The sequence below is a fragment of the Kogia breviceps genome, chromosome 4 (assembly GCF_026419965.1).
Source record: "Kogia breviceps isolate mKogBre1 chromosome 4, mKogBre1 haplotype 1, whole genome shotgun sequence".
NCBI lineage: Eukaryota > Metazoa > Chordata > Mammalia > Artiodactyla > Physeteridae > Kogia > Kogia breviceps.
Window position 1 is genome coordinate 47,306,124 of NC_081313.1, and position 25,067 is coordinate 47,331,190.

General features: G+C 40.1%; 1 protein-coding gene and 1 non-coding gene across 4 annotated transcripts in view; both read right to left on the reverse strand.

Annotated features, from left to right (window-relative positions):
- ELOVL7 (ELOVL fatty acid elongase 7) overlaps positions 1-25,067 on the reverse strand; it is a 69,779-nt gene that overhangs the window by 32,884 nt on the left and 11,828 nt on the right. The window contains exon 1 of one of the 3 annotated variants that reach the window (XM_067031012.1): positions 21,688-21,815. The exons of the other annotated variants lie outside the window; for them this stretch is intronic. The gene's annotated coding sequence lies outside the window, so the exon portion shown is untranslated. Of the gene's footprint in view, positions 1-21,687; positions 21,816-25,067 lie in introns of those variants that run through there. 3 annotated transcript variants of the gene reach the window in all.
- On the reverse strand, positions 5,143-5,251 carry LOC131756440 (U6 spliceosomal RNA). Its single transcript, XR_009335624.1, has one exon. It is a non-coding gene; the product is annotated as a U6 spliceosomal RNA (small nuclear RNA).

Consider the following 25,067-nt stretch of genomic DNA (forward strand, 5'->3'; position numbering starts at 1 on the left):
GTTAGTATCTCTGGGGAGACTCTGATGATGGGCCAGGTTTGGGAACTTCTTAATACTGCATAAACCATTCTCTGACATGACAACACCCACAATATGAGGAATAGGTATGATTCATGACAAGGGGTTCAAAATGAATGTCACTAGGATATGATAAGGTATCTGGGTCAAGAAGGGCAGGAACAGGAGATGCAATCAATATTGGAAAAGATTTCTCTGGTGACTCAAAATAATTTCAACAGATGTGAAATCTGGGAGATCTTTGAGTCAGCATACACAGCCAGAATGTAGGGAAACTGAACTCCTATTTCAAGGGTGAAATAAGCTTGAAGTTCTCAAGCATTTGTGAAAAGAGAAAATTATTGCTACATCTTAGGTCTTAGTAAGTTACAGAAAATTAGAATATAAGCTTTGTCTTTTAGGCAAACAAAAGTGATCAACACAAACATCAAATAAAGATACTAAACGCCTAACTTTCTGTTTTCAAATGGGAATGTTACAGTATCAGGGATGATGCTTTCATTTGCAAATAACAGAACACAACTCAAAATGGCTTAAGCAGTAAGAGGACGTGTTATCTCATAGAAAAAGAAGCCAAAGGTAGGAAAATTTCTTCTGAAATTTCTGTTTTGTCACTTTTGTGGAAAAAGATGGTGACAGTCATTCCAAAAATCACATTCTCAAACACCTTCTTCCAGAGTAGTAAAAGGGTCTTTTCTTTGTGTCTCTTTTTAGGAGGTTTAAAACCTTTCCCAATGCTCCCAGAAGCCCCTTAAACACCTCCTCCCAGGATTGTATCAAGTGCCCATATTTAAACCAAGCACTGAAAAAGGATTGGGCCTGCAGTGGCTTCTATAGGGTAATTGGTATTGTGCTGGCTCCCACCCCACACTTGTGGGAAAGCACATGGCTTCAGGGAGGAAGGAGGAGCCTGAAAAAGGCAGAAGACTGGTTAACCCACAAGGAGGAAAGGGAGGTTAGCTTTGAGAAACAATGTTTGCTTAAATTGTGACTTTAGGTGATTACTCTGGAGTGATATTTCAGATATGAACCGAAGGTCTGACAGGGAACCCACCCATCTAAGGGCTCTCTGCTCAGCCTGGTGATGTGTGTTCAGGATAGACTAATCTTGATTGTTTTGTTTGTTTAAACAAAACATGATTAATAAGTTAAGCATGTTTTGCAACACCATATAAGACTTTCTAGTGACTTTTACATGTCTGCTATTTGGAATTACCTTGTGCCACAGCCTCTTTGATGATACAGATAATATGCTATAAGTCCGTAAACAAAGACAGCATAGAGTTGGACTCACACTTGTAATTGCTATTACCACTTCCACAAACTTAATGTTGTTCTCACCGGTATACAGCATGTTTAAGTAAAATGGGTGTTTCCCACTCCCAATAACAATGGCATAGGAGCACATATTAACACTCTCTCTGTATGAATAGACTCAGATATGCCCTTCAATCAGGTTTAAGAGCTCTACTTTCCATGTCAAGCAGGACCTCAAAACAAATATCCTTACCATCCCCTCCTTGCCTTACAATCCTATTATTTCATCTTGATTTTCACATCTACTCTTTCCCTTGAGAGAGGGACCTATTAAAATTAGATGCCTCTGGATAATATAACTATATATGCATGACTCACCAGACTGGTTTACATTATATTATATATATATATATATATTTATGCACACACATTATATACATTAGATTACATTCCTGTTTTGGCTCTGAAACATAATCCTGACTCATGAGTATGTACGAGGCAGACTTGAATTTAGATATTCATTTAACAACCTCAACATGTTAATATGACAACCTGTTAGAAATGAAACCATCCTAGAAACCAATGATATTAGCAAAAGGCCCCACTAGGAAATACAATTCATGTAAAACCTTTAGCAAAATGCTAAACGCACTATTTATTGTGCTTACTATTACTCTTATGAAAACAGAGGGCTTCCCAGGCTAAGCAGAGTAATCAGTGTCTCTGCCGCATCTCAGGTCCCAGGACAGCATTCTGTAATTGGAGAGACAAGGCCAACTCAGAGAAGAGTCGGAGAACATTTACGGTAAATAAAGGACCTGCTCAAATCACCAGCAGCTGTAAACTCAGTGCTAGGCAGTAGGGAATAGGAGGATGAAAATAGGGCCCTGCCCTCAGGCAGCCTCAACATGTGGGAGAATTCTAGAAAATTCGATAAATCTGAGAAGAGAAAAGCATCTGAAAAACTGTACAAATTAGATGCCTCTGGAAACTATACACTATATACGTATGACCCACTAGACTAATAGACTAAAGAGACCACCAGGACCAATAGGACTCATTTTTCTGTTAGAAGAAGTGATAAGTACCTCAAGGGCAGTTTAATTCCTATTTGTAATCTAAGTTCTAGTACAATGCCTTGAGTAAAATGGGTAGGTGCTCAATAAATACCTGCTGAATTAATTTTGAAGTATAAACTCAGAAAAACAAGGCAAGGCAAGGGGGCCAGACCAAATACTCCATCCCTTAGGTCTTCTTCTCTACTTTGTTTCAAATGAATGAGCTACCCCTCTCATTCATTTTCTCTTCAAACACAAAGTATTTTTTGAACATCTGTTGTTGTGCAAGGAAGTGCTGAACAGGATACAATATTGTTTTTAAAATACGGTCCCTGAATTCAAACAACTTTCAATTTGGAAGAAAAAATAAACGCCTAAACAGATACCCAAAATGCAAAGCAGAATGCAGGGTCACGTGAACAGTTCACACAGACAACTACAGCCTCTTGGAATGAAGGTTCACATCTGGGACATGTGACCCAGAAGAAATGCATAATGGAGGAGAGCATATGAGCTGAACCTTGAGTATAATATTTCAATAGGCAAAAATGTGTGCACCTGGGAAAGACGAGAGGCACACATCACAAGCAGAGGGACCTCCAGGGGAAAGAAAGTTCTTTCATTTGCTTATTCAACCAATATTCTTAAGTATCTGTTATAGGTCAAGCACTGCTTTAGGTGCCAGTGATATAGTAGAAAACAAAATCAAAACCTTGACTTCACAAAATTACAGAAAATCTCCAACTGCGTTTCCAGAATGTTTGTTAGTCTGTTTTGATAATGCAGAGAGCGAAAGACGAGAACAAGAGAAAGGTCAACACAGGAAAGGTAGATTCCAGGGTTGGTACTTGATTGTGGACTACCCAAAAGCCAAGCTAAAGAATTTTTTAGACTTAGCTCTGTTGACAAAGTAAGAGTCATTACAGGTTTCTCAACCGAGAAATATCTTAATCAAAGTGGTGCTTGAAAAGATTATCTGGGTGGTAAAGTCCAGGGCTGGGTGACTGAGGCTGTGGTTTGGAAGCAGGGAGAAAGACAATGCATCGAATGCATTCTGTTGGGAAGAATCCAGCATAAGCATTGCTTCCTCCGAGATGCCACCCCTGATTCAATCAGTTGGGCTTAGGTGTACCACTAAGGTGTTCTCATAACAATTCGTCTCATCTATGATAACACTTATTGCAGTGTTGAAAATGCCTGTTTATTAATTCTTATCTTTTTGCTCATCAAGAGGAAGACATTAAGCCTAATTATCTTTGTGTTCCCAAGCACCTAGACCACTGCCTGGCATGTAGCAGAAAATATTTGTGGCATGAAGTGAACAATCAAGTGTTATGGGTTGAACTGTGACCCTGAAAATTCATATGTTGAAATCCTAACCTCCAATACTCAGAATGTGACCTTATTTGGAAATAGGGTCTTTATAGAGGTAATCAAGTTAAAATGAAATCATTAGGGTGGCCCTAATCCAATACAACTGGTGTCCTTATAAAAAGGGGAAATTTGGACATAGCCATGCATATAAGAACCTAATATGAACATGAAGATGACCATCTACCAATGAAGAAGAAAGTCCTGGAACAGACCCTTCTGTCACAACCTCAGCAGGGACCAACCCTGCCGACACATTACTTTTGAATTTCTAGGCTTCAAAATTGTGTGACAATATATTTCTGTTATTTAAACCACCCAGTTTGTGGAACTTTGTTAGAGCAGCACTAGCAAACTAATACAATAAGTGAAAATGTTCAGCCAATTTGGAGAAACACCCAGAATCAGAGCTCAGGATTAAGGTCATCATTAACTATAAATAAAGAGAGGTGATAACATGGGAGCAGAATACATTTCTGTGATAAATAATGCAGGAGGAAACACAGCAAAGGGCACCGTCTCAGTGAACACCCATGCTTATAAAACAGAAAGAGAAGCCAGGGAAAAACATAAAGAAGCAACAGTCAGAAACCTGCAGAATAAAGTTGCCTGGTAGAACCTCCTTCCAAATAATGAAAAAAAAAGTAATATGAATCGTAAATAAATAGCCACAAAACTTCACAGAAGGAACCAAATAAAGAAGGGACACAGACAAATGTTCTAAATTTCAAAAAAGTTGTGGCCCAGGAAAGGCTCTGGAGCAGAGTAGCATCCATAGGATGGCAGAGCTCCTAACCCAACACAGCCTCTTCCCCAGCTGTACGGCTGCTGCAAAAGAGCCTGAGAACTTGCACAAGCACCCCCAAATCTGAAGAGAAGCAAATGGACTAATCCTAACCTTTCCCTTCTCCAGCTCGAGAAGGGAACAATAGACAGACTCTGATGATGGAGGCCCCACACTCAATTGGTGAGAAAAGTGCCTTAAAGGTGTCCCTTGGGAATGGCATACACCTTTAAGGTGGAGTGAATCTTGGTATAGATAATTAACAACACTTTAAAAGTGAGAATACAACCTGAGTATATGAGATGTATTTGGGTATACCTTATACCCAGAGATCTAATTCAGCCCTAAATCCCCTATCTACCAAAGCCTCAACCCCATCAAAAATGTTCCAAGTACACAACTACCTAGTCCTGCCAACAAACAGACAAAAAGTCAATTCACTAAGTTGCAACTCACATTGGCTAGATACAGGAAAGAAAAGAATTTCATCATTATTCAGAACAAGAGAGTAATTCTTTTTTTTTTCTACACACACACACACACACACACACACACACACACACACACTGTATTTTATTTTTACAAGAGATAAATAAACTGACACCAAGCATTGTAAATGGATGAGCACAACAAAACCAACAATGATTGCAATTAAAAAATATGAACCGCTTCACGAATTTGCGTGTCATCCTTGGCGCAGGGGCCATGCTAATCTTCTCTGTATCATTCCAATTTTTAGTATATGTGCTGCTGAAGCGAGCACAAGAGACTAATTCTTAAACTCTAATGTGCATTAGACTTTCCTGAGATACTTGTTGAAAAGGCCTATTTCTAGGGCCTGCCCAGAAGGTGATCATATCATTCCAGGGGTCCTTCAATTACAGGTAGGGAAACACTGCTTGTTAACACAAATGGATTTTTAAGTGAGTGTTTTAGGTACTTAAGAAAATGAAATAAAGCATTTCTTACAGTATGAAGGAAAATGTTTTGGGGCAGAACAACAGAAGCAGGATGGCCCAGTCTGGGGCGGTGCCCCTAGGATTTTCGCTCTGCTATGTGTATAGCAGAGTGTATGCTTAATACACGCCTTCATTTCACACAATAGAATAGTGACAATAGAATCCCTTCTGAAGGGGAAGAGAGAAGATGAATTCATCCATTCATTCCAGGCTTTTCACACATATGAGTTTTTCTAAGCCTACTGCTTAGCTATTGTCTACTGCTTATCTAAACATCTGCTTAAAGAGATTCTGTAAAGAATTAATGATGTTAGAAATATTGTTCTTTCCAAAACTGATGATAGATTAGCTCATTATCATATACTACTATTCAGCTGAATCAATTATGGAATTATCCAAATTATATGCAATCCTACAGCACAGTATATATAACCAGTACTAGTATTTCGCTCATGTGCATTGGGATGTCCAGGTCAGTTTTTCACAGGTGGCATTCCATCTGGTGGGTTGGACATTCACGCCAAACTGGTTGTCAGTTATTTTGACACTCTATATTTGGTAGTCATCACACTGCATTTAATTTTATTTGTAGACATGTTTTGCATCACTTAAAACTCTTGTAAGTTCTTGTGGAGTAGGGTGGGAGGGGTGTCTTATGCAAATTTATGTCTCCTACAGAACTAAACCAGGGGAGGGGAGGCAAAAAAAAAAAAAAATCCATGGTATTAGTCAATCAATCAATCAATCAAGTAAATGATCAGAGCTGATGTTTACATTTTGTTGCACTGGCTGCCAGGAAGATCCAATTTTCTCAGCTTCAAATTAAATTAAAGCATAAGGAAATAAGCCATATTTATCTGTAAATATCTCACATGACAAGGTCAACTTCTCAATCACTTAGTTTAATTGGATTTATTTATGCGTTTTACCTTTTACTGAGAGGCTGTACTTGATCGTCTCAAAAGATTTCCTTTAATGGGATTTGATTCTGAAAAACTTGAGGAATGTGTTTTCATTAAAGGTCAGCTGTACTTTTTTTTTCTTTTTAACTCTAAAAATAAGATTACTTGCATTTCACTCATTTGAATTGTGACCTTTTAATGAAATCCTCGTGGCTTGAAGGAATTCCCTTGACAAATAAACCACAGCTTGTGCAGCACCATCTTCTAGAACTGCCATATGTCCAGGAATAAGAAAAGATAAGCCTGTTTTTATGAAAGTTAATACAGATGACTGTCAGTTGCCAAATTCTTGATCCTGTGAGACGTGTAGTGTTTGATCAATGTCTGAGTAAAGTGCTGTGTCCCCGGGCATCCTGGTGTCCACCGCACACTGTTGAGATGTGAAATTAAACAGAAACCTCAACGTGCCTACTGGTGTCTCAGTGTCTCATGGAAGGAGGCCAGGCTCCACCTTTGGGGTACCAGGTGCTACCACCAGTTCTGACAGACTTAAAAACTTGAAATTCACTTCTGGGGGAAGATACTGAAATGCAGAATTGAGAATTGCTGGTTGGGGAGAAATAGCATTTAAGGTCGGAAGTTGTATTTGGAAATATTATGTATTATATAGTATAGAAGCTAGTATAGTTAAATTTGCTTTAGCTGATTCTGAGCTCTAGAGTTTGTGATTCCTCCAAATAAAATTTAGGAATATAACCTTGACTCATGCTTTCATTAAGTGGGTTGATCTTACACCTCTCTGTCAAACATCATTCACAGAGTTCTCTTAAGGCTGAGGATAGTAACAGTGCAGCCTCTTTTCATTACTCTGTAAAATCCCTTCCCAGCCACAACTGCCAACCTACCCTTCTAATGACCCTAGCTCTTCTTTATTCTCTCCTAAGAATGCTTCTCTATTTATCTAATCTCACAATCTTAATCCAACACAAGTTCTAGGAAAAAAGGAAAAATGAGAAACATAAATAACAAAAACTTAAAAAGAAAGAGCATAACGTAGCAAAAGGAGCCTTGCCAATAAGTTTGACAACAGAGAGCCAAACTTATTGTTTGGTATATATTTAATTTCCATCATAAGAGATGTGTTGTGATAGGAGAAAGTGTAACTGTTGTGGCCTCTGTTGGTAAATCAATAACAACAGCAACAAGCCCCTGGCCATGCTGGGACATAGTCCAAATGGAAAAAATAAGGGCTAGGCCTATGATAATGAAATAAGAGAGAGGGACTGTTCTTGAGTAGATTTGACATACTGTGATTCAGCACGGTGGTGATTCTGGACCCTACGGTCTCTAAAGGGTGCTTGATGGAGGGTGTGACTGTCCTCAAACAACCACCTCTCTTGGTTAAAGGTGTCCTTGCTCACAGGAGCCATACACAAAGGTTAGAGACCCCTCTTTTGCTAAACCCAAAGGCTTTTCCTGCGTTCTTATCTATGCTCATTTCCCTGCCATCCCACAATTCTGATTTCTTCCTTCCTTCCTGACACCCTAACCTCGGCTTTCAGAAAATAGTATTTTTCTAACTGGCCTCATGCCTTTCCATCAGTCAGCTCTTTATCATTTTGTTCTGCTGGTTCCTTTCTTCACGCTCCTGCACTGGGGCTTTCTGCCCTCAACCTGTGGGATTTTCTTGTTATCTGCCTGCTCTTACTACTATGGTAATGACTTTCAAATCTACACTCTGAGCTAACCTTTCATGTATGCCAGAGGCCGCTATGTGCAACTGCCCATAAACATTATAACTTGGACATACCACTGTCACAGAAAACCTAACTAATCCCCAAAGGAACTCATCTTGCCCAACTTCTTTCCACCAGTTGGCTTCTTTATCCAATACCTACACCAATGTTAATGGCTTGACTTTTCTTCCGATATAAAACGCCAGACTCATCTTTGACTCTGCTCTTTCATCTCTAACTTGCAAACTGCTACAAATTAATTTGATTTTTTTTTTTTTAGATGAAACCTTTCTCCACCATTTTCATGCTAGCAACCAAAACTCCACTTCATCCTGTATTACTGCACCCAGGCTGGGACAACTCCTGCCTCCATGCTTATTTCCTTTAGATTCATGCTTAGGGTTAATATTATTAAAAAAAATCAGGCTCAAATACCACTTTTATTATATTTTCTCCCTCCTCAAGAACCTACAGTGACATCCCACTACAAATCACATCAAGTCCCAAGTTCTCAGCTCCATTATCTGATTTCAGTTTACTTCCCACCACTCCCTACTACTCTAATGTTAAAATCTTTCCCTCTCTCTTCCTCTCTCCCTCCCTCATTCCCTCTCTCTCTTTCTCTTTCTAGTAAGCTATTTCCCACCTGTCCTCTCCCCTCCCTCTTAACCTCAAAAGTTATCAGCTGTTTGGTTTTGCTCCTATCACATTTTTTTCTACTAACAGAAATGGGGACTTAGAAATTTCAGAGGCTGCTAGTTAAAAAACCATTAGTCTAGTTGTATAGTACACAAGGATTTGTAAAGAGGGGAAGAGGCAGATAAAACCCGACAGTTAGACTGAGGGTGAATAATGACTATCCTAAGGGCAAGTGTGTCTTATTTATTTATTATAGCTCTCAGGTAAAAACACTGAAACAATAGTGAAATCACCATAAAGCATGAACAAGTAAAACAAAATACCAAGGTCTCCCTTGTGACCAATGTGTATGAGATTTGTAAAGACAAACACTTCCTGCCAGGGGAACTCAGGCACTGTGTGTCTCAGATGAAAGCAGTTCCTTTGCTTTCATAAATTAACCAAGAGGTTCAAAAGCAAGATGGCAACAAGTTCTGCTAAGCAACCTCTCTGACAAAGGTCGGAAAGACTTTTCTCAGTTGCCCAAATCAACCCGTGCCAATCTGGAATCCTCATTATCAGGGATTTTTGCAGTTAAAAAGCTGCTTTTATTAAAGTTTTAAAAACTGGTACTTCTGAAAGGAATGCCCTTTTAATAATGAGTTAACATGTAAATTGATACAGCCACTATGGAGAACAGTATGGAGGTTCCTTAAAAAACTATAAATAGAACTACCATATGACCCAGCAATCCCACTACTAGGCATATACCCTGAGAAAACCATAATTCAAAAAGAGTCATGTACCAAAATGTTTATTGCAGCTCTATTTACGACAGCCAGGACATGGAAGCAACCTAAATGTCCATCAACAGATGAATGGATAAAGAAGATGTGGCACATATATACAATGGAATATTACTCAGCCATAAAAAGTAATGAAACTGAGTTATTTGTAATGAGGTGGATAGACCTGGAGTCTGTCATACAGAGTGAAGTAAGTCAGAAGGAGAAAAACAAATACTGTATGCTAACACATATATATGGAATCTAAGAAAAAAAATTGTCATGAAGAGATTAGTGGTAGGACGGGAATAAAACACAGACCTACTAGAGCATGGACTTGAGGATATGGGGAGGGGGAAGGGTAAGCGGTGACGATGTGAGAGAGTGGAAGGGACATATACACACTACCAAATGTAAATTAAATAGCTAGTGGGAAGCTGCCGCATAGCACAGGGAGTTCACCTCTGTGCTTTGTGACCACCTAGAGGGGTGGGATAGGGAGGGTGGGAGGGAGGGTGATGCAAGAGGGAAGAGATATGGGAACGTATGTATATGTATAACTGATTCACTTTGTTGTAAAGGAGAAACTAACACACTATCGCAAAACAGTTATACTCCAATAAAGATGTTAAAAAAAAATGAGTTAACAGAAGCAAGCAAATCTATGAGATGGGTCGGTTAAACCTTAAGCAGAAATTCCCAAGGAAGAAGCAAAACCACAAATGACACTCAGCTATCTCATCAGACCTGAGTAGTTTTACTCAAAAACTGAAGAGGTATTAACAGATCCTGTGAGGAGATCTGCAGGGAGTTTTCTTGAAGAAAGAAAGGGAGCTGACCTGGCATACCACAGATGGTGCAACTAGGTGCATCTGAAATCAACTGTTGCCTCTACGTCCTGAGGCAAGGGAGTAGGGCAAGCTGCTACCGAAGTTATCCAAGAGAGTAACAACAGAAAAACAACAGAATAATAACAGTGTCCACTTATCAAGGGCTCTGGGTCAGGTCCTGTGCTAGATGTTTCACTCATATTATCTACTTAATCCTCATACCAACCCTAGGAAAAAGGTATCATAATCTTCAGGTCACAGATAAGGAAACTGAAGCTGGAGAGATGTTAAGTAATTTGTTCCTGATCACACAGTTACTATGCTGCAGAGCAGGTATTCAACGTTCAACAGGACCCTGGTCTATGCTTGTTTACTGCAGCACACAGCTTTCCAGTGTGGAAGGTGCTAAGACGAGCAAGATGGCAAAACATACTTAGGGAACCAACCAACATTTATCAACACCATAGCAGGCCCTATGCTGGGATTCTGAAGTGGACCAGACAACCACCCACTAGGACGGCTATCATCAAAAAGACAGACAAGGACTTCCCTGGTGGCGCAGTGGTTGAGAATCCGCCTGCCAATGCAGGGGACATGGGTTTGATCCCTGGTCCGGGAAGAGCCCACATGCTGCAGAGCAGCTAAGCCCGTGCGTCACAACTACTGAGCCTGCGCTCTGGAGCCCGTAAGCTACAACGACTGAGCCCGTGTGCCACAACTACTGAAGCCTGCACTCTAGAGCCCATGCTCCACAACAAGAGAAGCCACCGCAATAAGAAGCCCGCGCACCGCAACGAAGAGTAGCTCCCGCTCGCCACAACTGGAGAAGGCCCACGCGCAGCAATGAGGACCCAACACAGCCAAAGATAAATAAATAAATTTATTTTTAAAAAAAAACAGACAATAACCAGCATTGGCAAGGATGTGGAGAATCTGGAACAAGCATACGTTGCTGTTGGAACTGTAAAATGGTGCAGCCACTGTGGAAGACAGTTTAGCAGTTCATCAAAATACAGGCATGCCTTGTTTCATCAGCCTATATTCTATTTTACTTCACAGATATTGTGCTTTTTACAAAATGAGGTTTTGTGACAACCCTGCATTGAGCAAGTCTATCAGTGCCACTTTTCCAACAGCACTTGCTCACTTCGTGTTTCTGTGCGACATTTTGGTAATTCTTGCAATATTTCAAACATTTTCTTTATTACTGCATTTTTTACGGTGATCTGTGATCTTTGATGTTACTATGTAATCATTTGGGGGTGCCATGAACCCCACCCAGATAAGATGGCAAACTTAATCGATAAATGTTATGTGCGTTTTGACTACTTCACCAACCAGCCATTCCCCCATCTCTCTCCCTCTCCTCAGACCTCCCTATTCCCTGAGACACAACAATATTGAAATTATGCCCATTTATAACCCTGCAATATTGTGAACCTATCAATACAATGACGCTACAATGGCCACTAAGTGTTCAAGTGAAAGGAAGAACAGCACATCTTTCACTTTAAAGCTAGAAGTGATTAAGCTCAGTGAGGAAGACATGTTGAAAGCCAAGACAGGCTGAAAGCTGGGCCTCTTGTGCCAGCTGGCCAAAAGTTGTGAATGCAAAGGAAAGTTCTTGAAAAAAATTAAAAGTGCTACTCCAGTGAACACATGAATGATATGAAAGCCAAACAGCCTTATTGTATATATGGAGAAAGTTTTAGTCATCTGGATAGAACACCAAACCACCACAACATTCCTTTAAACCAAAGCCTAATCCAAAGTTAAGTCTAACTCTTTTTAATTCTGTGAAGGCTGAGAGAGGTGAGCAAGCTGCAGAAGAAAAGTCTGAAGCTAGCAGAGTTTGGTTCATGAGGTTTAAGGAAAGAAGCCATATCCATAACACATTGTAAAAGCACCAGGTGAAGCAGCAAGTGCTCATATAGAAGCTGCAGCAAGTTATCAAGATCTAGCTAAGATCATTAATGAAGGTGGCTACACTAAACAGGTTTTCAATGGAGACAAAACAGCCTTATATAAGAAGATGATGCCATCTGGAACCTCCACAGCTACAGAGAAGTCAATACCTGGCTTCAAAGCTACAAAGAACAGGGTGACTCTCTTGTTAGGGCTTAATGCATCTGGTGATTTTAAATTCAACCCACGGTTCATTTACCATTCTGAAAATTGTTAAGAATTATGCTAAATCTACTCTGCCTGTGTTCTATAAGTGGAAAAACAAAGCCTGGATGACAGCCCATCTGTTGAAAACAGGATTTACTGAATATTTTAAGCCCACCATTAAGACCTACTGATCAGAAAAAAAGATTCCTTTCAAAGTATTAATGCTCATTGACAATGCAACTGGTCACCCAAGGGCTCTGACGGGGATGTAAGATGAAATTCATGTTGTGTTCATGCTTCCTAACACAACATCCATTCTGCAGCTCATGGACCAGCAAGTAATTTTGACTTTCAAATCTTAGTATTTAAGAAATACATGCCATAAGGCTGTAACTGTCATAGTGATTCCTCTAATGGATCTGGGTAAACTAAGTAGAAAACCTTCTGAAAAGGTTAACCATTCTATATGCCATTAAGAGCAGTTGTGATTCATGGGAAGAGGTCAAAAATATCAACATTAACAGGAGTTTGAAAGAAGTTGATTCCGGTTCTCACAGATGACAAGAAAGCGTTCAAGACTTGAGCGGAGGAAGTCCCTGCAGATGTGGTGGAAGAAGCAAGAGAACTAGAATTAGAAGTGGAGCCTGAAGATCTGACTGAATTGTTGCGATCTCATGATAAAACTTTCATGGTCGAGGAGTTGCTTCTTATAGATGAGCAAAGAAAGTAGTTTGTTGAGATGGCATCTACTCCTGGTGATGATGCTGTGAAGATTGCTGAAATGACAACAAAGGATTTAGAATGACATAATCTTAGTTGATAGAGCAGCAGGGTTTGAGAGAATTGACTCCAATTTTGAAAGAAGTTCTACTGCGGATAAAACGCAATCAACCAGAATTGTGTGCTACAGAGAAATCGTTCCTGAAAGAGTCAATTGATGGGGCAAACTTTATCGTTGTCTTATTTCAAGAAAGTGCCACTGCAACCCAGCCTTCAGCAACCACCGCCCTGACCAGTCAGCAGCCATCAACACTGAGGCAAGACCCTCCACCAGCAAAAAGACTATGACTCACGGAAGGCTCAGATGATGGTTAGTATTTTTAGCCATGAGGTATTTGATAATTAAGACACGTCCATTTTTTAGACATAATGCTGTTACACACTTAACAGACTACAGTATAGTCTAAACATAATTTCTATATGCACTGGGAAATGCAAATATTCATATGACTCCCTTTACTTCCATATTCGCTTTATTGTGGTGGTCTGGATCTGAACCTGTGATGTCTCCGAGGTATGTACGCCTGTAGGTTGTGACAGTTCTGTTTAAATTAGTGAAGGTGATGTAAAACTGAATGCAAACTGAACAACAGAGGTCCCCTCAAAGCCTCAAGAACACAGTTGGCAAAGCACTTACTAGGTTTTCCAGCCCTGCGTAGAAGGGTGTTGCGAATGAAGGTTTTAAAAGAAAGAATCATCTCTAGAGAGGAGAATAGAATTAGACATTTTTGCTTTAATTTTACCAAACAATCTTCTCACCTAGACCTGGATCTCCTGAGCAGGATCATCCACTTGCACATTTACTCCATCTTGGCTTTGTCTACGTATATGACCACTTTTAAATGAATGACTTGGGATTCTAGTTTATGAGCCAGTTTCTTGGATGTGGCTGGCCTTGTGTTAGCTCACTAGACCCTAAGAATATACTCCACCCCACCAAACACGTGAAATGATCTATGTATCTAGATATCCAAATTGGCCAGTGTGAGGACTGTCCACAGCAACCACACACAGACACGGCTTCCAAGAGAAGTGGGCAAAATCATCTGGAAGACCTTACTTTGCTACAGTGATTATTCTTAACATTAAGTGGAAAATTCAGCGCTGGAGACTCACCTGCTTTTTACTTCTCCTAAAATCCCTATCCCATGAAGAGCATCACATGGACTATACTGCAGCTAACAGAAACTGTAAGTGGACCGTACAGGGTGTGTGAATTAATAACCTTAAACTCAAAGCACATAGACAGTTTTAAAGGGTGGCCTTTAAATATATGCTAGCAAGCTAATGTAATGAACTGAAATCAAGACTCCTATTATATTATACAATAACCAGCCTACAGGACTTCCCCTAACAGATGTGATTTTAATTGGATTAAAGAATTTCTAGCATGTTTTCCCTCTAAACAACCCACATGAAAATACTTGTCATTCTTTAAATGCTTTTGTTCACTCCCTCCTATATAGGCACATAAAACTATGGAAAATACTAGCCAGATAAAAAACATATATCTAGAATCACAGAGCTGAGAAAGAATTTAAGAATTATCTAAATCTACTCCTTAAATTCAGATAACTAAGTAAGCTGATGAGTATTTTATTTTTCCTTTAGCATCGCTCGGAGTGAAATCAGAAAAACCTTGGAAAAGTTATCCGTCTTTGCTTAGTCTTTTCATTGGAAAGCAAGAACTAAAAACGGTGATTTAGGTTTGCTAAGGCAGAGATGGAAAAATGGAGTTATGTTGCAGCCTAGAAGTTATGTCGGTTTTTATCTCAGATCCATGGAGTAAAGAGACACCTCGGGCAGGTCTGAGGCATGTCCTGGAACAGTGTGGGATAATACTAATCATAAGGCCAGAAGCTGTCTGAGCTCTGAAGACTTGCTCTAGATCTGAGGACTGGGCAATTTTAATCTGAGTCGCTATTTCCTATCTACAAAATGGAGGTAATATACATCCCTCAGAAAGGTTTTGTGAAGTTAATTGCATGATTAACCTTAAGCACTACACAGTCTAAAGGCCTTACTTCAACAGATTGGGATCAATAAACTAAGATGAACTCCTGGAGGCCAAGGAGTGAATGTTATTCACCTGAATCCCAGCACAACCCACAGCACTACAAAGTTAATTCTAGACAAACAGGCCAAATTATACCATAACAGGATTCTGAAACAAGGCCAGCTCTGGTCATCTCAACATGTAGCTCTTGGAAAAATATACAGTGACAGTTCAAGTTTCTCTTCAAGTCGTGATACTTTAAAAATCTGAAAGATTAACCAGTATATGCAGGAACTTAGCACATGATTGATATGTATGCATTTTCATTTACTGGGGAAAATATAGATGATTCAGTAAAAAAAGTTAGACAAATGGGTAACCAATTGGAAAGAAATAAATTGGAATCCACAGCTCATACCAAAATAAATTTCAGATGCATCAAAAATTGAAACATAAAAAAATGAAACTATAAAAATACCTGGTGATTGAGGGAAACTCAGTAAAGGGTACACAAGATATCTCTGCACTAATTTTGCACTAACTTCCTGTGAATCTACAGTTATTTCAAAATAAAAAGTTAAAAAAATACTTGGTGAACCTGAGATAATTATTTTATAATACTGAAATGAGGAAGGCCTTTCCAAATGTGACAGTTGGAAGTTTGTAAAGATGTAAAACCCACCTAAAATTAAATATTTTTGCATGTCAAAAGCCTAATTATATACAAAATCAAAAGACAAGTCAAACAGAAAGAAAAATAGATGTATCTCATCTCCCGAAGGGCTAATTTCCTCAATATATGAAGACTGCCAGCAAATTTTTTTTAACATCTTTATTGGAGTATAATTGCTTTACAATGGTGTGTTAATTTCTGCTTTATAACAAAGTGAATCAGCTATACATATACATATATCCCCATATCCCCTCCCTCTTGCGTCTCCCTCCCTCCCACCCTCCCTATCCCACCCCTCTAGGTGGTCACAAAGCACCTGAGCTGATCTCCTTGTGCTATGCGGCTGCTTCCCACTAGCTATCAATTTTACATTTGGTAGTGTATATATGTCCATGCCACTCTCTCACTTTGTCCCAGCTTATGCCAGCAAATTAATAAGAAAAAAGCCAACAACCTGACAGAGAAATGGATAAAACATATGAATAGTTTATAGAAAAGGAAATAGAAATAACTCTAAAATATATGCAAAAAAGACATCCAACCTCACTCAGCAATGTAGCAAGTTCAAAGTTAAATTAGAGTGAAATACCATTTATACTTTATTAAATAAAGTCTGATAACATACTTTGCTGGCCAAGGTATAGCAAAACAGGCACCCGTGTACATTGCCAGTGGGAATTTAGACTGGTACAACCTCTGTAGGAGTGATTTGGCAATATCTGTTGCAATGCAAATATTCTAGGTATATACTGAACACTTGTGTGAAAGGTACACATAGAAGATTTTCCACAATTTTTAATAGCAAAATAAGTGGAAACTAACCAAATGTCCACCAATGTGAGACTTGTTAAAAAACTGGCATATTCATACCAGGAAACACTATGTAGATGTAAAAAGGAATGAAGTAGCTTTATCAAAGCTGCTATGGAATAATCACTAAAAAACATAATTAATGCCAGGTAAAAGATAAATACTTCCTTATCTCTGGAAAGGTTGGTAAGATATTGGTAACAGTGGTTACTTATCTTAATAAAGTTAAAAATTAACACAACAATCATCTATATTTATTAATGTTTCCCAAACTTTATGGCCACACATAAAAGGGAGTGAGCCAAGCAGTAATGATCATAATCACACACATTTACTGAGTCCTTGGTACAGGGTTTGAAGCTAAAGCATGCTAAAAAAAAGATTCACTAAGCAGGGAAGAAAACATTATCAAAACAAGTCAAACTCATCAGTTGATGGTATGGATTTATAAAAACTTGATATAGACATCAATATACTGAAAACCAGCTGACAGAAATCAGGTGTCATTTATCTTTGTAGCTCACTCACTTCCTCATTTCTCAACCTAGCATACACTCTTAAAACAAAGCAGGTATTCAAATGTTCATTAATAAATAACAGATTGAAAGGATGACTGGATGGGATGGATGGGATAGATGGATAGATGGATGGATGGGGTAGATAAAAAGATGGATGATTGGAAAAAAGAGTAGACATTGAAGGACTGTGATCTCTCTCTGCTCCCGTTTTCTTCTGACACTGGGCCAGCCTTACTCTCCTTGTGCTCCCCTGAACAAATGGGAGGCGCTGGAATTTACAAATAATTAAGAAACATGATCCTAACCTCTGCACGACTTGGTGGATAATTACTAACAGGGTTGGCAAAACAATGCTCCCACCTCCCCACCCCCCTACCCCCACCCCTCCGAAATGTCCATGCCTTAATCCTTGGAATCTCTAAGGGACTCTACAGATCTAATTAAGGTTACAGACCTTAAAGTAGGGAGATTATCATGGATTATCCAGGTGGTCCCAATGTAGTCACAGGAGCCGTTTCAAGCAGAGAACTGTCTCTGGTTGGAAGAAGAGAGGAAGACAGAGAGATTGGACGCAGAAGGATTCAGTGCACTGTCGGTGGCTCTCAGATGCAGCAGCCCACATTCAAGGACTGGAAAGAGCTCCCCTAGGAGCTTAGGCAGCTCTTGCTGACAGCCAGCAAGGACACACGGACCTCAGTCCTGAAACCACAAGGAACTGAATTCTGCCAGCAACCTGAATGAGCTTGGAAATGGATTTCTTCTAGAAGCCTCTGATAAGAGCCAAGATGGCCAGCACCTTTGAAACACAGAGCAGAGTGATCACCCTTGCCAACCTGGACTTCTGACCTACAGAACTATGAGATAATAAATGTGTGCTGTTTTAATCCACTAAGCGTGTGATCATTTGTTATGGCGGTAATAAAAAATGAAGACTCTTCCTGTTCAGCTTGAGAATCATTTGTGGAGCCTGTTCCATGTGAGGCCCTGCGCCAAGTGTTTAGGGTAGAAAAGTGGGCATTCGTTCTCAAGGAGCTCGCAAGCTCAGGAACCATTAAACAATGCTATGATACAGTTTAGCACAGCACACTGCAGGAGTACAGAGAGGGGTACCTAACTGTGTGACGTCCTCAGATGCTTTACTTACTACTCCTCCAATCCCTCCCTCTTCCAATGAATTGGACCACCAACCTTCAGAAATGGAAAGCCATCCTAAACTCCACTGCTCCCTCCAGACCTGTGATTTACATCACCCTAATAATACTTCTCCTAAAAGTCCCTTCTCTATCCCTCACTCCCATTTCTTCCCCCAACCTCTGACTGCTACTGTCTGACCTTTATCATCTCTTACCTAGATTACTGTAATGACCTCTTGATTAACTTTTCTGACTCAATAGCCATCCATTTCCCCAAGTCCATTTCCCCCAATCCACCAGGGTCATTTTTCCAAGGATTAAACTGAGCATGCCATGTTCCAGCTCAAAATCCTTCAAAGACTGCCTGCAGTTAAAGTCTAACCCTTAGCTACTCTTAGCAACCCCTCTAAGCTCTACTAGAGCAAAAACTGTCTCTGCTTGGCTTCTAATTCCAGTGCCTAGGAAGGGTCTGGCACATAGGTGTTTCTTGAAAAGTATTTGCTGAGTAAATAAAATCAACCCCTGCTGACGCTGCAGCCTCACTGCTTCCCTTTCAGCAGCCCCTGTTCACTATGCTCTTACTACCCTAGTCTTCGTAGTCCCAGCCTACTCCACCTTCCCTCTCTCTTTATGCTGCACTTTCCCCTCATGGCTAAAAAACCTCATTCACCTGGCTGGTAAGCAGATCTCATTTTTGTTCAATTTTGCCCTCCTCTAACAGGGTTAGGCTCACCTTACAGCTCTGTCTAGTCTCTTCTGAGCCCCTGATATAACTGTCTCCTCTTCTACCACAGCATCTGCGGCAAACCCTCTAGTACAACGCTACTCAAAGCTGGCCTGTGGACTGGTGCTGGTGTCCACATGGTTTATTATCATTATGGTCCAAGGTAAGTCCAGAAATCAGGTGTAAGTACTTAGAAATGTTTATGGCAATTTGACATTGCAGGGACATCCAAGTACGTGATACTTGTTGAACAAGGTATACACCAGTTTGGGTGTTGTTGAATTAGTGTGGTGAGTCACATGTGGTGCAAACTGTATTTTAATCATGTGCAACAGGACCACTTATTGGTCTGTGATAGAGCAAAAACAAAGAACAACTCAATTGGTCCACCATCACAGAAAGTCTAAGGAGCACTGCTCTAACTCACTCAGGTACATTCCCATCTTCCACCTTTTGGGATGTTGCTGGCTGCCTGAGACAATGCAGATGTTCCATAAATCTCAGTGAATAAATTAATAAAGATGTGACTGATAAGAAGACTTCCTAAAAGACATGAGATCTGAGCTACTTCTTAGTGATTGGCAGGAATTGGGCACTTTGGGGTAACAGCATGGGCAAATGCACTGAAGAAGAAGTGCAAATGATTAATAACAAGAAAAGATGGTAGGACTTCCCTGGTGGCACAGTGGTTAAGAATCCGTCTGGGGACATGGGTTTGACCCCTGGTCTGGGAAGATCCCACATGCCATGGAGCAACTAAGCCCGTGCGCCACAATTACTGAGCCTGTGCTCTAGAGCCCGCAAGTCACAACTACTGAGACTACGTGCCACAACTATGGAAGCCCACATGCCTAGAGCCCATGTTCCGCAACAAGAGAAGCCACGCATTGAGAAGCCCACACACCGCAACGAAGAGTAGCCCCCGCTCACCACAACTAGAGAAAGCCCATGCAGCAGTGAAGACCCAATGCAGCCAAAGATTAATTAATTAATTAACTTTTTAAAGAAAGAAAAGATGGTGCACAGGCAATGGAAAGCTTTCAAAAGGTGAAATATTATGACGAAGCATAATGATGTCGAAGAGCTCAACTAGACGGTTCTGCCAGAGTCCAACCACCCTGACCCCCTCCCTCAAGCTTATCCCAGCAGCACCTTCTCAGTAGCATGTGCAAGCCTTAGCAAAGGCAGATGGAGTCCCTGAAGGGTTTTAAACCAGTGTTGTGACCTAGCTCACAAAGGGTGAATGTCAGGCGGTGAGAAAGGCAGGAAGACCAACTAGGATTTAACTGCAAGCATCCCAATGAGAAATGCTGAAAGCCCTCAACAAGGGCAGAGATAATTTAGTGAAGTGCAGTGGTGGTAGACACAAAAAAGTCAAGAAATATTTGTGAGGCAGTACAGGAAGGGCTTGGTGATTCGCTAGACAGGATAAAGACACAGGGTAGCGTGACTAAAGTTTCTGGTTTGGTGGAGTATGTGCATGGTGGTGTCACCAGAGGAGATAAGGATCACAGAAAGAGGAACAAGTTTAAGAGGCAGGGAATTCATAAATTCCAGTGTTACAAGCCTATGGAACATTCAGGTGGAGATGACCAGCAGGCACTTGGAAGAAAGGTCAAGGCTGAAGATACAGATTTGGGAAGCTTTCACATCTAGATGGTGATTAAAACCAGCTATGGATGAATGAGAAGAACAGTGGTCTAAGCATTTCTCCAAAGAAGATATACAGATTGTCAACAAACACATGAAAGGATGCTCAACATCATTAATCATTAGAGAAATGCAAATCAAAACTACAATGAGGTATCACCTCACACCAGTCAGAATGGCAATCATCAAACAATCCACAAACAATAAATGCTGGAGAGGGTGTGGAGAAAAGGGAACCCTCTTGCACTGTTGGTGGGAATGTAAATTGATACAGCCACTATGGAGGTTCCTTAAAAAACTAAAAATAGAACTACCATATGACCCAGCAATCCCACTACTGGGCATATACCCTGAGAAAACCATAATTCAAAAAGAGTCATGTACCACAATGTTCACTGCAGCTCTATTTACAATAGCCAAGACATGGAAGCAACCTAAGTGTCCACTGACAGATGAATGGATAAAGAAGATGTGGCACATATATACAATGGAATGTTACTCAGCCATAAAAAGAAACGAAATTGAGTTATTTGTAGTGAGGTGGATGAACCTAGAGTCTGTCACAGAGTAAGGTAACTCAGAAAGAGAAAAACAAATACCACATGCTAACACATATATATGGAATCTAAAAAAATAAATGGTTCTGAAGAACCTAGGGGCAGGACAGGAATAAAGACGCAGACGTAGAGAATGGACTTGAGGACACAGGGAGGGGGAAGGGTAAACTGGGACGAAGTAAGAGAGTGGCAGGGACATATATACACTACCAAATGTAAAATAGATAGCTAGTGGGAAGCAGCCGCTTTGTGACCACCTAGTGGGGTGGGATAGGGAGGGAGGGAGACGCAAGAGGGAGGGGATATGGGGATATATGTATATGTATAGCTGATTCAGATATCAGTTATAAAGCAGAAACTAACACAGCATTGTAAAGCAATTATACTCCAACAAAGATGTAAACAAACAAACAAACCTGACACAAACATCACCCTGAATTCTTAGCCTCACACCATCTGTGTTTCATCCTTTTTTTTCATCCTTTTTTTTCCATCATGTGTATTCCTTCATTTGTTGAGCGTCTCCCCTGTGCTTGCATATAAACTTTGTGAGAGTAAAGAGAATAAATAAATAAGTACCAGGGATGTAATATACAACGTGATAAATATAATTAACACTGCTCTATGTTCCATATGAAAGTTGCCACGAGAGTAAACCCTAAGAGTTCTCAACACAAGGTAGAAAAATTTTTTATTTCTTTAATTCTGTATCTATATGAGATGATGGATGTTCACTAAACTTACTGTGGTCATCATTTCAGGATGTAAATAAGTCAAATAATTATACTGTAAACTTAGAGCTTATGTATGTCAATTATATCTCAATAAAACTGGAAGGGGAAAAAACAAAAAGAAAGGGAGGTGTAAGAGAGCTGATAAACCAGAGGCTGTGGTTTGAAGAAGGGATATTAGAATTGATGATTTTTTCTTGGCACATTTCCAGGTGAAGAGGCCCAGAGATGTGCTATGAAAGCAGGCAATTACAGTCTAGTAGAGCTTATCACAGTTGGGTCAGACAACAAACTTTGTCTGATGAGACTACTCGTAGATGGCCTCTGAAAGGGTTTTGAAGTCTCCCAGAGAAAGAGGATGGGGAGATGCCAAATCAAGTCAGATGCCAAAGTCCACAATGTGTGTGGGACTGAAGACGGAAATGATGGACAAAGAGGTTTAAGAAAGGCAGAGAGCAAAGCTGGAGAGGGAGGCATCCAAAAAAGGAGAGTTTTGTTTTACTTGCTCATGGAGGTGAAAAAGTAAGAGTCTGATTCAGATGTCGCAATGGGAAGATAGGGGAATTCTAGCCAGTCCATCCAAATATGTAGTACCTTTGAATATGAGAAAAATCCTCCATTTCTCTCACCCCCAACATCAAACCCATCAGCAAATCCTGGCAACGCTGTCTCCTAAATATATTTTTAGAATCCAAGCACTCTTCACTCTACTGGTGGTCCAAGTCACTTTTCATTCTACCGGTGGTCCTCCCTTATCTGAATTACTGCAATAGCCTCTCAGCTGGTCTCCCCGATTTCACCTTTGTCCATCTCCAATGTATTCATCACGCTGAAGAAAAAACAAAACAAAATAAAAACACCCAACTCGTGTCACTTCTCTGCTTAAAATGCGCCAATGTCTCCCACCTCACTCACACTAAGAGTCAAAGTTCCTATAAGTGGCCCTGACTACCTCTCTGACCCTTCCTCCTCTCACCTCTTCTCTTACTTAGCTAGTGTCAGCCACACTGGGCTCCTTGTCCTTTCTTGAACACGCCAAGAACACCCCTGCCTCAAAGCATCTGAAACCACTGTCCCGACAATGTGGAATTCTCTTCTTTCAGATACCTGCATGCTCCTTCACTTTTTTCGGATCTCTGCTAAAATGTCACCTTTATCACCCCATCAACATGCACTTCCCTGTCTTTATTGCTTTATTTTTCCCCATAGCACTTTTCATCATTATTTTTATATACTTCACCAACATTCTATATTTATTTGTTTATTGTCTGATTCCCTGCACTCCCCAATAACACTCTGGAATATGAGCTCCTCGGGGGCAGGGATCTTTTTCTGTTCTGTGCATTGCTGCCTCTCTAGCACCTGAGACGGTGCCTGGGATGTGTCAGACATGCAAATATTTGTTGAGCAGATGGATGGATGAACCTTTTCATAAGGAGTGTGTGGGCATGGGGTAAGGGGAAGAGCCACGATTCAGTTATTTTTGGCAGGTGATAGCACTGCAGATATGATAGAGTTTGAACACAGTGGAACAGGGTTTCAAAGGATAAAAGACAGAAGGTGTGGTTAACTGTAGGAGGAGACAACAGAAAGGCTGTAATACTTAGTAAGGCGTATCTCTTATAGGCAGTAACCAAGAATCATGAGAGGAAGGGTGGAAATCAACTGACCTCAAATACTTCACCTTTGAGACAAGCCAGAATTGGCAGTAACAGGTTCATTCTGGGTGGGGATGGGAATAGGAAATGGAGCCCCATCAGGGGAGGGAGATGGTACCCAGAGTAGATGGGTAGGTCATGTGGATTGATGACTCCTAGAGAGAACAAAAAATCTGAACATAGGGAAAGTATTATAACACACATGTGCATAATAGCACACATCTCTAAAAGATACAGATAAGCCCATAAAAGGAAGAAAAACAAATGGGCCTCAAAAAGAAGTATGGATAAGAAAAGTAACCAACAGTAAAGACTAAATTAATTCATCCTGCTTTCTATTTCTGGATACAATTCATTTATCCAGCGTCATCCAGGATTGCAGCGTTCCATAGAAGTGAATGTTTTAGATACTGAAATGCTTATCTGTAGGTGTAATCACTTCAAAAAAGTGCTTCTGATAGAAAAATGTAAAACATTTTTTAAAAGATTTCAACCATCTTATACATTGAAACTCTCTGGATGAGATTCAGGGATATTAGTAAGAGCAGCAGTATCACAGCACTGCTCTCTGGGCCTATCCATGTCTACAGCTATGGACCTTTGCCCTACACTAAAAAGTTCCAAAACCCATGTCTGCTTCTGATGTATTTCCTGTCTCCTCCCTATCAGCTTGTTAGCCACTACATTGTCTGTTAACAGCATTCCTGGTTCTATAAGACCCCATTCATTCTAACTTGCTGCCCTTAATCTGCTATGGGATGAGAAACTAGATAACCAATAATGCCGGAATGTTTAAAATAATGCTACATGGGCTGTGATTAAAAACCAGAGGATCTCCCTGTCGGTCAAGTACAGATTTACTCAATGGACTTCAGGACACTGTCTTCTCTGCTCAGGGATGATCTCCCTGCTTTCTTACTGATTTTCAATAGCATTTTGCAAAATGAAACTTCATAATAAATGGCCCCTGGGTTAGCAGACTTGTTCCTGTATCTACACCATATTCTTTATTCAGTTCTAATAAAATGTTACTAAGGTGTCTCAGTGCTGTTTCACAAATTAAAAAGTAACACAGATTTAGGACAACAGAGGATCTGCATTTATTCCATGTCTGCAAAAGACATCTCCAATTGAGAACAAAATTTATAATTTGATTATTTTAGCTGAAGAAAAGATTTTCCCAGGGAAAAATATAGTTACATTCCTAAGCTAGGAGACAAATAGATTTAATGCATAATGTATGTAAAATACAATACATTTATAATAAAGTATAGTATTGCTAAATATCATTACTTAATTTTTAAGTTAAATAATTTTGATATGAATGATTCTAGAATTAACAACTTAGAAAGACAAACGTATCCCCCCACTATTTATCTGGATAGAAAAATAGAGTTTAGTTCAATA